At 41.0% G+C, this 9,472-nt stretch overlaps 1 long non-coding RNA gene across 10 annotated transcripts in view; it reads left to right on the forward strand.

The window, feature by feature from the left end:
• The window catches only part of LOC131107047 (uncharacterized), a 33,112-nt gene that overhangs the window by 14,074 nt on the left and 9,566 nt on the right, over positions 1–9,472 (forward strand). For 9 of the 10 annotated variants that reach the window (XR_009120195.1, XR_009120189.1, XR_009120193.1 and 6 more), the window contains 2 exons: positions 22–220; positions 8,760–8,828. This is a non-coding gene — a long non-coding RNA (uncharacterized LOC131107047). Of the gene's footprint in view, positions 1–18; positions 221–8,759; positions 8,829–9,472 lie in introns of all 10 variants that reach the window. The other variant, XR_009120188.1, reaches the window with a different exon arrangement.

The raw sequence follows: 9,472 nt of genomic DNA on the forward strand, positions 1-9,472 counted from the left end.
ACACACGGTTTGTATCAGCAGGGCGGGATGCCAGGCAGGTGCCTGTTGGAAACAAACCGGCGGCTGTGCGATGGACCATGGATCCCAAAGGAAAAAAAGAGGAGAACAGAGGATTAAACGTTTCTTGGACCGAATCATTTGCATTCATTGCATTCGTCTTACATGCCCGATGTTGAGAAGCTGACCAGTCATGTCCGAAAACAGAAGTTACATTAAACAGGTACGAACACAATCCTGTCATAGACACATATTTAGTAACAAAGTGGCTGTTTTTATAAAGTGATTTCTGATTTTCCTCAGTATATATTTGGAATGACACTTATATTATTATTTTGTTTTATTTTATTATTTTTGTGATATTACTGTGTTTTGTTGCTCGGGTCCGACTGTTACAGGCATTTGCCTCGGACAGCTATGAAAGGGGGGCTTGCCTCACCTTTGAACCAGGAAGTTCGTCCGGTGTGAATTTATTATTATTTTTTAAACCATTTTATTACAAACTTAAATTGCAGAAAACAATATAAGCAGAATTACAGGAACATAAAAGTGAAATTCTACAGAACAATATCAACATAAATACGTCCGGTGTGAAATGCCTCGGGGATGAAATGTTTAAATAAAGTTGGTTGAAAGCAACACTTAACATTCTGATAATGTTGACACTATCTCATAATTTCTACTCTTTATGTCGTAATTTCTACTTTTTATCTCGTAATTTTGACTTTTTATCTCGTAATTTTGACTTTTTATCTCGTAACTACGACTTTTTATCTCGTAATTTTGACTTTTTATCTCCTAACTACGACTTTTTATCTCGTAATTTTGACTTTTTATCTCCTAACTACGACTTTTTATCTCGTAATTTTGACTTTTTATGTCATAATTATGACTTACCATTAGGGCAACTTTTTTCAGTGGCAGAAACGGACTTCCATATATTCACGTAATAATCATATTTTCAAAATTTTGTTTGAATGACAAAATTACCCAAAGTATATACAGTATATATGTACAATTTATGTATTTATTTACGTTTTTGCTTTGAAGGCACCAATAATCCAAGCAAAATAAGCTTGATGTGGCCTGGTATGCTTTATCCCTCCTATTGTTCATATGTACAGTACAATACAGGAAACAGACCAGCAGGGGGCAGTCTTGGCAAATAATATTTGGCAGAAAGCAGAGTGAGCTGAGATTTGGAGCTTGGAGGTTAATCCCATGTGAAAACATTGCTCTCCTCCGGGCTCCTGGACACATCAGCCAATTAGAGGTGTCGGGGATTGCTTTTAGATAAGACTTAGACCTAAGTCTGGGGGGGTGGGGGGGTGTTAGTGATGTGTGGATGGATACTGAAATAGCGATCCCTCCGATACCAGTGCATGTTCTACAATTGATACTCAAGTCTTTGATACATTGGAGGTCATGTTTGACTGAAATGTTTGTCTGGTTCTTAATGATGATGTTCGTCTGTCGCTGGCGAAGACGACCACCACCTCGTAGTCTCGTAGATCACGTGGTCTTGTGTCATCAAGTCAGTTCCTGGCTCATTTACATAAAAGTTCCTGGGACCTGGTGCTGTGCAAACGCAAAACACAATAGAGCATCGCTTGAAAAGGCCTTAAGTAGTTGAATGAATGTGTGTGTGTGTGTGTGTGTGTGTGTGTCAAGTATTTGTAAAACACCAGCACTGTCCAGTCTCACTAAACCTAAAGCGTAGAAAAACCTGTTTGGGACTTTCTAAATGTGATTTATTCAACGTTATTAGAGCCCTCTAGACATTAAATAACACCCCTATGGTCACCTTTTCACTCATATATACTAATAATATACTAGCATGACATGTTGTCACAAATGTGCATGTTACTACATGCTCATAGTATGTAGTAAAAACACATAATATTTAATACACACCAGCATGAGTCTTATTTGTGTCTTAAATGCCTTATTTTCTTCTTATTCCTGTATGTATGACTACTAGTCTACGTTGGTTATAGCAGTCTTAGGGGTCTTAGGTTACATAAATGATCTGCTCTCGGGTTGGAGGTAGGGTGGGGGGTAGGTGGTTTGGGTCGGCGGTGGGGTGGGGGGTAGGTGGTTTGGGTCGGAGGTGGGGTGGGGGGTTGGTGGTTTGGGTCGGAGGTAGGGTGGGGGGTAGGTGGTTTGGGTCGGAGGTAGGGTGGGGGGTAGGTGGTTTGGGTAGGGTTTATGGTAAGAGTTAGGGTGGGGAGCAGGATGGGAGGTAGGTGTAGGAGGTAGGTTGGGGTTTATGGTAAGAGTTAGGGTGGGAAGCAGGGTGGGAGGTAGGTGGTTTTGGTTGGATGGAGGGAGGTGGTTTGGGTTTGGGGTGGGAGGTAGGTGGTTTACTTAAGGGTTAAGGTTAGGGTTGGGGGTAGGTGGTTTGGGTTGGAGGTAGGGTAGGTGGTCTGGGTAGGGGTTAAGGTAAGAGTTAGGGTGGGAGGTATGTGGTTTCAGTTGGAGTTAGGGTGGGAGGTAGGTGGTTTGGGTTGGGGGTGGGACATACATAGGTGGTTTGGTTAAGGATTAAGATTGGAGTTAGGGTGGGAAGTAGGTGGTTCGGTTTGGGGGTGGGAGGTAGGTGGTCTGGTTAAGGTTAGCGTTAGGGTGGGAGGTAGGTGGTTTCGATAGGACGTAGGGTGGGAAGTAGGACGTAGGGTGGAAAGTAGGTGTTTTGGATAGGACGTAGGGTGGGAAGTAGGTGGTTTGGATAGGACGTAGGGTGGGAAGTAGGTGGTTTGGATAGGACGTAGGGTGGGAAGTAGGTGGTTTGGATAGGACGTAGGGTGGGAAGTAGGTGGTTTGGATAGGACGTAGGGTGGGAAGTAGGTGGTTTGGATAGGACGTAGGGTGGGAAGTAGGAAGTAGGGTTGGAGGTAGGTGGTTTGGATAGGACGTAGGGTGGGAAGTAGGCAGTTTGGATAGGACATGGGGTGGGAAGTAGGTGGTTTGGATAGGACGTAGGGTGGGAAGTAGGACGTAGGGTTGGATGTAGGTGGTTTGGATAGGACGTAGGGTGTGAAGTAGGCGGTTTGGATAGGACGTAGGGTTGGAGGTAGGACGTAGGGTTGGAGGTAGGTGGTTTGGATAGGACGTAGGGTGGGAAGTAGGCGGTTTGGATAGGACGTAGGGTGGGAAGTAGGCGGTTTGGATAGGACGTAGGGTGGGAAGTAGGCGGTTTGGATAGGACGTAGGGTGGGAAGTAGGTGGTTTGGATAGGACGTAGGGTGGGAAGTAGGCGGTTTGGATAGGACGTAGGGTGGGAAGTAGGTGTTTTGGATAGGACGTAGGGTGGGAAGTAGGCGGTTTGGATAGGACGTAGGGTGGGAAGTAGGACGTAGGGTTGGAGGTAGGTGGTTTGGATAGGACGTAGGGTGGGAAGTAGGCAGTTTGGATAGGACGTAGGGTGGGAAGTAGGTGGTTTGGATAGGACGTAGGGTGGGAAGTAGGCAGTTTGGATAGGACGTAGGGTGGGAAGTAGGTGGTTTGGATAGGACGTAGGGTGGGAAGTAGGACGTATATATATCATAACTGATATGAATATGCAGTATGCAATAAACGATAGGACTGAGTGACAATGTCAGTCTCGTCCAAAGCAATTCCCCTGACATATAAATACACCTTCTCATTTCCCTGCCAAACCTGACGATAGACTTCTCCCCTGAACCAACATCTCCAATCTGTCCTGAAACGGATCCTGACTAAATATCTTGAACAAACAGCTCATAAAAAGCAGCGCCCAAAGTGACTTTGTTTAGTTAATAACTTGGAAAAGCTTGCATCAGCCCTTCTAATTTTTCCTAATCCCCGGCAGGAACAAACAGTAAGAGGAGAATGACTTTGTCGCACTCGACTTCCATCATAATTACCATGACGGTGTTTTCAGATGGAATGCCAATTGGGCGGTTGGGTTGTCGCTACGACTCCCTCTCATCGCGTGGATGGATCCACCGTGTGGAGTCGTCATTCGGCGATTTTCCTTTTTGATTCAAAGGTTGAAAAACTCACGTGACAGACTCCCGGAAAAAGCGGAAGTGTGAAATAAAACGACATTCCCTCAGGCTTTTCTCTGATTTTTTTTTTTTTTCGAGTTTTCTTTCATCATCTTCTTTTGATTCTTATTGAATCAAAGTTATTGTTATTGTTTCAATTCAATAATTGAAACAAGGAAGAGCATCGATTCATTGTGCTTGTGAGACACACAAGCACCAGACCTGATGTCACAGCAGCCACAATAACCACTAATTGTCTGTATCGTATCGCCTGTGGCCTGTAGGCGGTTTGGATAGGACATAGGGTGGGAAGTAGGACGTAGGGTGGGAAGTAGGACGTAGGGTTGGAGGTAGGTGGTTTGGATAGGACGTAGGGTGGGAAGTAGGTGGTTTGGATAGGACGTAGGGTGGGAAGTAGGTGGTTTGGATAGGACGTAGGGTGGGAAGTAGGACGTAGGGTTTGAGGTAGGTTGTTTGGATAGGACGTAGGGTGGGAAGTAGGTGGTTTGGATAGGACGTAGGGTGGGAAGTAGGTGGTTTGGATAGGACGTAGGGTGGGAAGTAGGTGGTTTGAATAGGACGTAGGATGGGAAGTAGGACGTAGGGTGGGAAGTAGGCGGTTTGGATAGGACGTAGGGTGGGAAGTAGGTGGTTTGGATAGGACATAGGGTGGGAAGTAGGACGTAGGGTTTGAGGTAGGTTGTTTGGATAGGACGTAGGGTGGGAAGTAGGTGGTGTGGATAGGACGTAGGGTGGGAAGTAGGTGGTTTGGATAGGACGTAGGGTGGGAAGTAGGTGGTTTGGATAGGACGTAGGATGGGAAGTAGGACGTAGGGTGGGAAGTAGGTGGTTTGGATAGGACGTAGGGTGGGAAGTAGGTGGTTTGGATAGGACGTAGGATGGGAAGTAGGACGTAGGGTGGGAAGTAGGCGGTTTGGATAGGACGTAGGGTGGGAAGTAGGCGGTTTGGATAGGACGTAGGGTGGGAAGTAGGACGTAGGGTGGGAAGTAGGCGGTTTGGATAGGACATAGGGTGGGAAGTAGGCGGTTTGGATAGGACGTAGGGTGGGAAGTAGGACGTAGGGTGTGAAGTAGGACGTAGGGTGGGAAGTAGGCGGTTTGGATAGGACGTAGAGTGGGAAGTAGGCGGTTTGGATAGGACGTAGGGTGGGAAGTAGGTGGTTTGGATAGGACATAGGGTGGGAAGTAGGCGGTTTGGATAGGACGTAGGGTGGGAAGTAGGACGTAGGGTGGGAAGTAGGCGGTTTGGATAGGACGTAGGGTGGGAAGTAGGTGGTTTGGATAGGACGTAGGGTGGGAAGTAGGCAGTTTGGATAGGACGTAGGGTGGGAAGTAGGTGGTTTGGATAGGACGTAGGGTGGGAAGTAGGCCGTAGGGTGGGAAGTAGGTGGTTTGGATAGGACGTAGGGCGGGAAGTAGGTGGTTTGGATAGGACGTAGGGTGGGAAGTAGGACGAAGTAGGCTCCCGGAAAAAGCGGAAGTGTGAAATAAAACGACATTCCCTCAGGCTTTTCTATGATTTTTTTTTTTTCGAGTTTTCTTTCATCATCTTCTTTTGATTCTTATTGAATCAAAGTTATTGTTATTGTTTCAATTCAATAATTGAAACAAGGAAGAGCATCGATTCATTGGAATCTTAGCTGAGACACACAAGCACCAGACCTGATGTCACAGCAGCCACTAATTGTCTGTATCGTATCTCCTGTGGTCTCCCTACGAGGAACCCGGCTTACCCGAGACTCTAATGAGGACTAAGAAAATGGATGCCAGGATGATGGACTAATAATAACGCCTGCTCCGAGATAAAAAAGCCACTAATTGAGGAGACGGAGTCCTAACAAACACGTTACGGTTTTTGTTTTCTTTCCAGGTCTTCATACATTCCCAGACTCCCCGGATCCATCCCTAAATCCACCCTCTTTCCTCTGAGGGAATCATTAGAAGTTTTTCTCCAGGCTGTCTGGGATTGTGTGTTGACTTTGTGCAGGAAGAGTATCCATCAGAGAGCAGCATGGACGTTCCCGGTGGTGGAATATTGATCCTGGAATGTGCTATATGAAAGAGCTAAGAGCACATAGTGTGACCGCCACACCTCGCTCAACAGGATTGCTTTGTTTACGGGCCACAGGGGCATTTTCTACTCAGGGATCAGCGTTTGGAAAACTCCTCTCCGATCCAATAACATGCCTTCTCATCTGCGGGAAAAGTTTTTTTTTTTTTTTTTGTCAAGAATCAAAAGAAAATGATATCTCGGCGTGGGTTTAAGATGTCATTTGGATGGATAACGAGTCTTACAGCAAAACTGAATCCTGGTCTGGCGGCATCCAACTGGAATCTGGAACTGCGTCATAACTCCCGGGAAGACAGAAGCTTGGGAAGCGGCTAGCCCAGGGGTGGGCAAACTTTTTGACTCGCATTGATATGACAAAATTTACGGGGGGGGGCAGACTATATATTTTACACGTAACAGTCCACCTGGTATTATTGTATCTGTAAAATTGTCATGCAATCTGCTATTATTATTTATTATTTTATATTTATATTTAAATATTTTAAAAATAATAAAATATTATAATAATTAAAATAAAATTAAAATAATAATTATTATATTATTATTATGTAAAATATGCAAATATAACAATAATATATATATATATATATATATATATATATATATATATATATATATAAATAATTAATATAATTATTGATATGACAAAATTTACGGGGGGGCAGACTATATATTTTACACGTAACAGTCCACCTGGTATTATTGTATCTGTAAAATTGTCATGCAATCTGCTATTATTATTTATTATTTTATATTTATATTTAAATATTTTAAAAATAATAAAATATTATAATAATTACAATAAAATTAAAATAATTATTATTATATTATTATTATGTAAAATATGCAAATATAACAATATTATATATAATTAATATAATAATTAGCATTAATATAATAATTATAATAACCATAATAGTTCAAATAATAATTATAATAATCTAATAATAATTATTTTTATTATAATAATAATAATAAATAATTTAAAAATAATAAAATATAATAATTACAATAAAATTAAAATAATAATTATTATATTATTATTATTATGTAAAATATGCAAATATAACAATATTATATATAATTAATATAATAATTAGCATTAATATAATAATTATAATAACCATAATAGTTCAAATAATAATTATAATAATCTAATAATAATTATTTTTATTATAATAATTATTATTATTATTATTATGTGCTTGTGTCCCTTTTTTCAGGAGCACTTTGTCAAACAACGAAATTGATACAACCATCAAAAGGTTGGCTCATGTCATGATGCCAGGTTGTATGTTGAGTTTAAATGAAATACTTTGGAAAAGATTGGGCGGGCCGTATTCAAACACTTGGCGGGCCGGATGTGGCCCCCGGGCCGTAGTTTGCCCACCCCTGGGCTAGCCGGTATTCCAGAGGGAGATCGTAACAACCGCTGCGGCCTGGATATTTGTTATGTGGAGGAGCAATCCACCTCATCAAAACGAACGATTCCCCGACTGAAGAAGTGTCAGTCTTTAGGGAACCCATGGCTCTGGGGCCGGAGGTGGCCCTTAAGATAAGATAAGATGTGCCTTTATTCGTCCCTCAGTTGGGGGAAAATTTGCATTGCAGAGCAGCAAGAGTACAGAATCAGTTAAGCAGTACAAAATACACAATATTAAAAAAAACTATATATATTTATTATAGATTTATTGATAGCTCTCAGACTTCTCTTAACATCATCAAATTTTACTCCTTTGCTTTTTTTTGGGCATGCATTTTAAAATCAAATATTACAGAAATGACTAAAAATACTTCACCATGAAGTACCAAACAAGGTACTCACAGGGAAACAAGGTACTCAAGAGACCAGAAAATACGACGGGCTAACACAAGGCACAGGAGACAATCTGGCAATGAGTATTCCCAGGATCATTTGGCTGCACGTGTGCTAAGGAGGAGATGGAGTACTCCTCCAATTGAGGCTCAGAGGTGCACTGCCACCAACGACAGACAGGTGGCAGCAAAGCAGCGCAGCAGATCATGACAGTGTTAAATAGGAAAGAATATTATGGGAATAACATTTCAAAATATGGGACTTTGATAGCTCTCTTTGCCAAAAAGGTTCCTGTTTTGCCGTGTCGGATTGGCTGGCGTGTCGTGGGTACTTGTACTTGTACTTGTACTTGTACGCAGTATAATTGTAGATTACTAAGCAATTGTATTTATTTATTAGGGAATTACCTGCACACAATTTTTGCATTCTGTTTCCTTACTGTACCCAAAATAAAAGCAACCATAAATTACCATAAATATGAGGTACTGCACGTACCCAACCACTACACTACTACATTGCAGTTGTTAGTACCTTCATATCTCACCTTAATAACAAAAACACAATATTTTATTTACTATAACTTCATGTGTTCATGTGGACATACAGTAGAGTATATTATACACGTCCACCACAGACTTACTTTATATATACATATATATATGTATATATACATATATATACATACTTTATATTCCGGAAGCCCTTCCTGACCTTCCTGAATACCAATGATACTAATTAGTGGCAATTCAAACACAGGGAATTTGCTCCGAAGTCCGGAATGCTATAACCTTAACTACACTGCAAATATTCATTCATTCATTTTTTTACTGCTTTTCCTCACCAGGGTCGCAGTGGGGGTGCTGGAGCCTATCCCAGCTGTTTTGAGGCGAGAGGCGGGGTACACTCTGGACCGGTAAGTTCAGATATTTTCATCCAAAAATGCCGTTTGTAAAAAAAGAGACACCATGAGTACCTGCCGCTAGCAAGCAATGCTAAGGTGCTTTTGTATACTACAAAAGTAGTACTGTGATATTGCAGGTATTTTTTTTTTCAAATTGATATCACTATTAAGTTAAATAATGCTTATTTCAAGCATCCTAAAATGTATTTTTTACTGATGTTAGTTAGTTTTTTGTTGTTGTAAATTTAAAGCTTTATTTAGCCACATGCTACACTTTAAGTGTGTTATACAGCATAACATAGTGTTCTAATGGAATAAAAAATTATGTAGTAAGTGCATATTGCTGGTGGAATTCAGCTTTACCAGGAAATAATAAAGAAAAACAACAAAAATATCGCTTTGTTAAAAGTATCGTGATATATTGTGATATATATATGTATTTTTTTTAATCACTATTTAGTTAAATAATGCTTATTTCAAGCATCCTAAAATGTTTTTTTTTTACTGATGTTAGTTACTTTGTTCCACAAAAATACTCTTCTGATGGTGGATAAGTCAGGGACTGTATACTTTTTTTCACCGCTAATAGAATGGGAACATTTGAGCAGGATCTTGACACATAATTTGTTTTTTATGGGTTTTTTTTTGTAAATTTA

Source organism: Doryrhamphus excisus, chromosome 19 (assembly GCF_030265055.1).
Source record: "Doryrhamphus excisus isolate RoL2022-K1 chromosome 19, RoL_Dexc_1.0, whole genome shotgun sequence".
Classification (NCBI taxonomy): Eukaryota; Metazoa; Chordata; class Actinopteri; order Syngnathiformes; family Syngnathidae; genus Doryrhamphus; species Doryrhamphus excisus.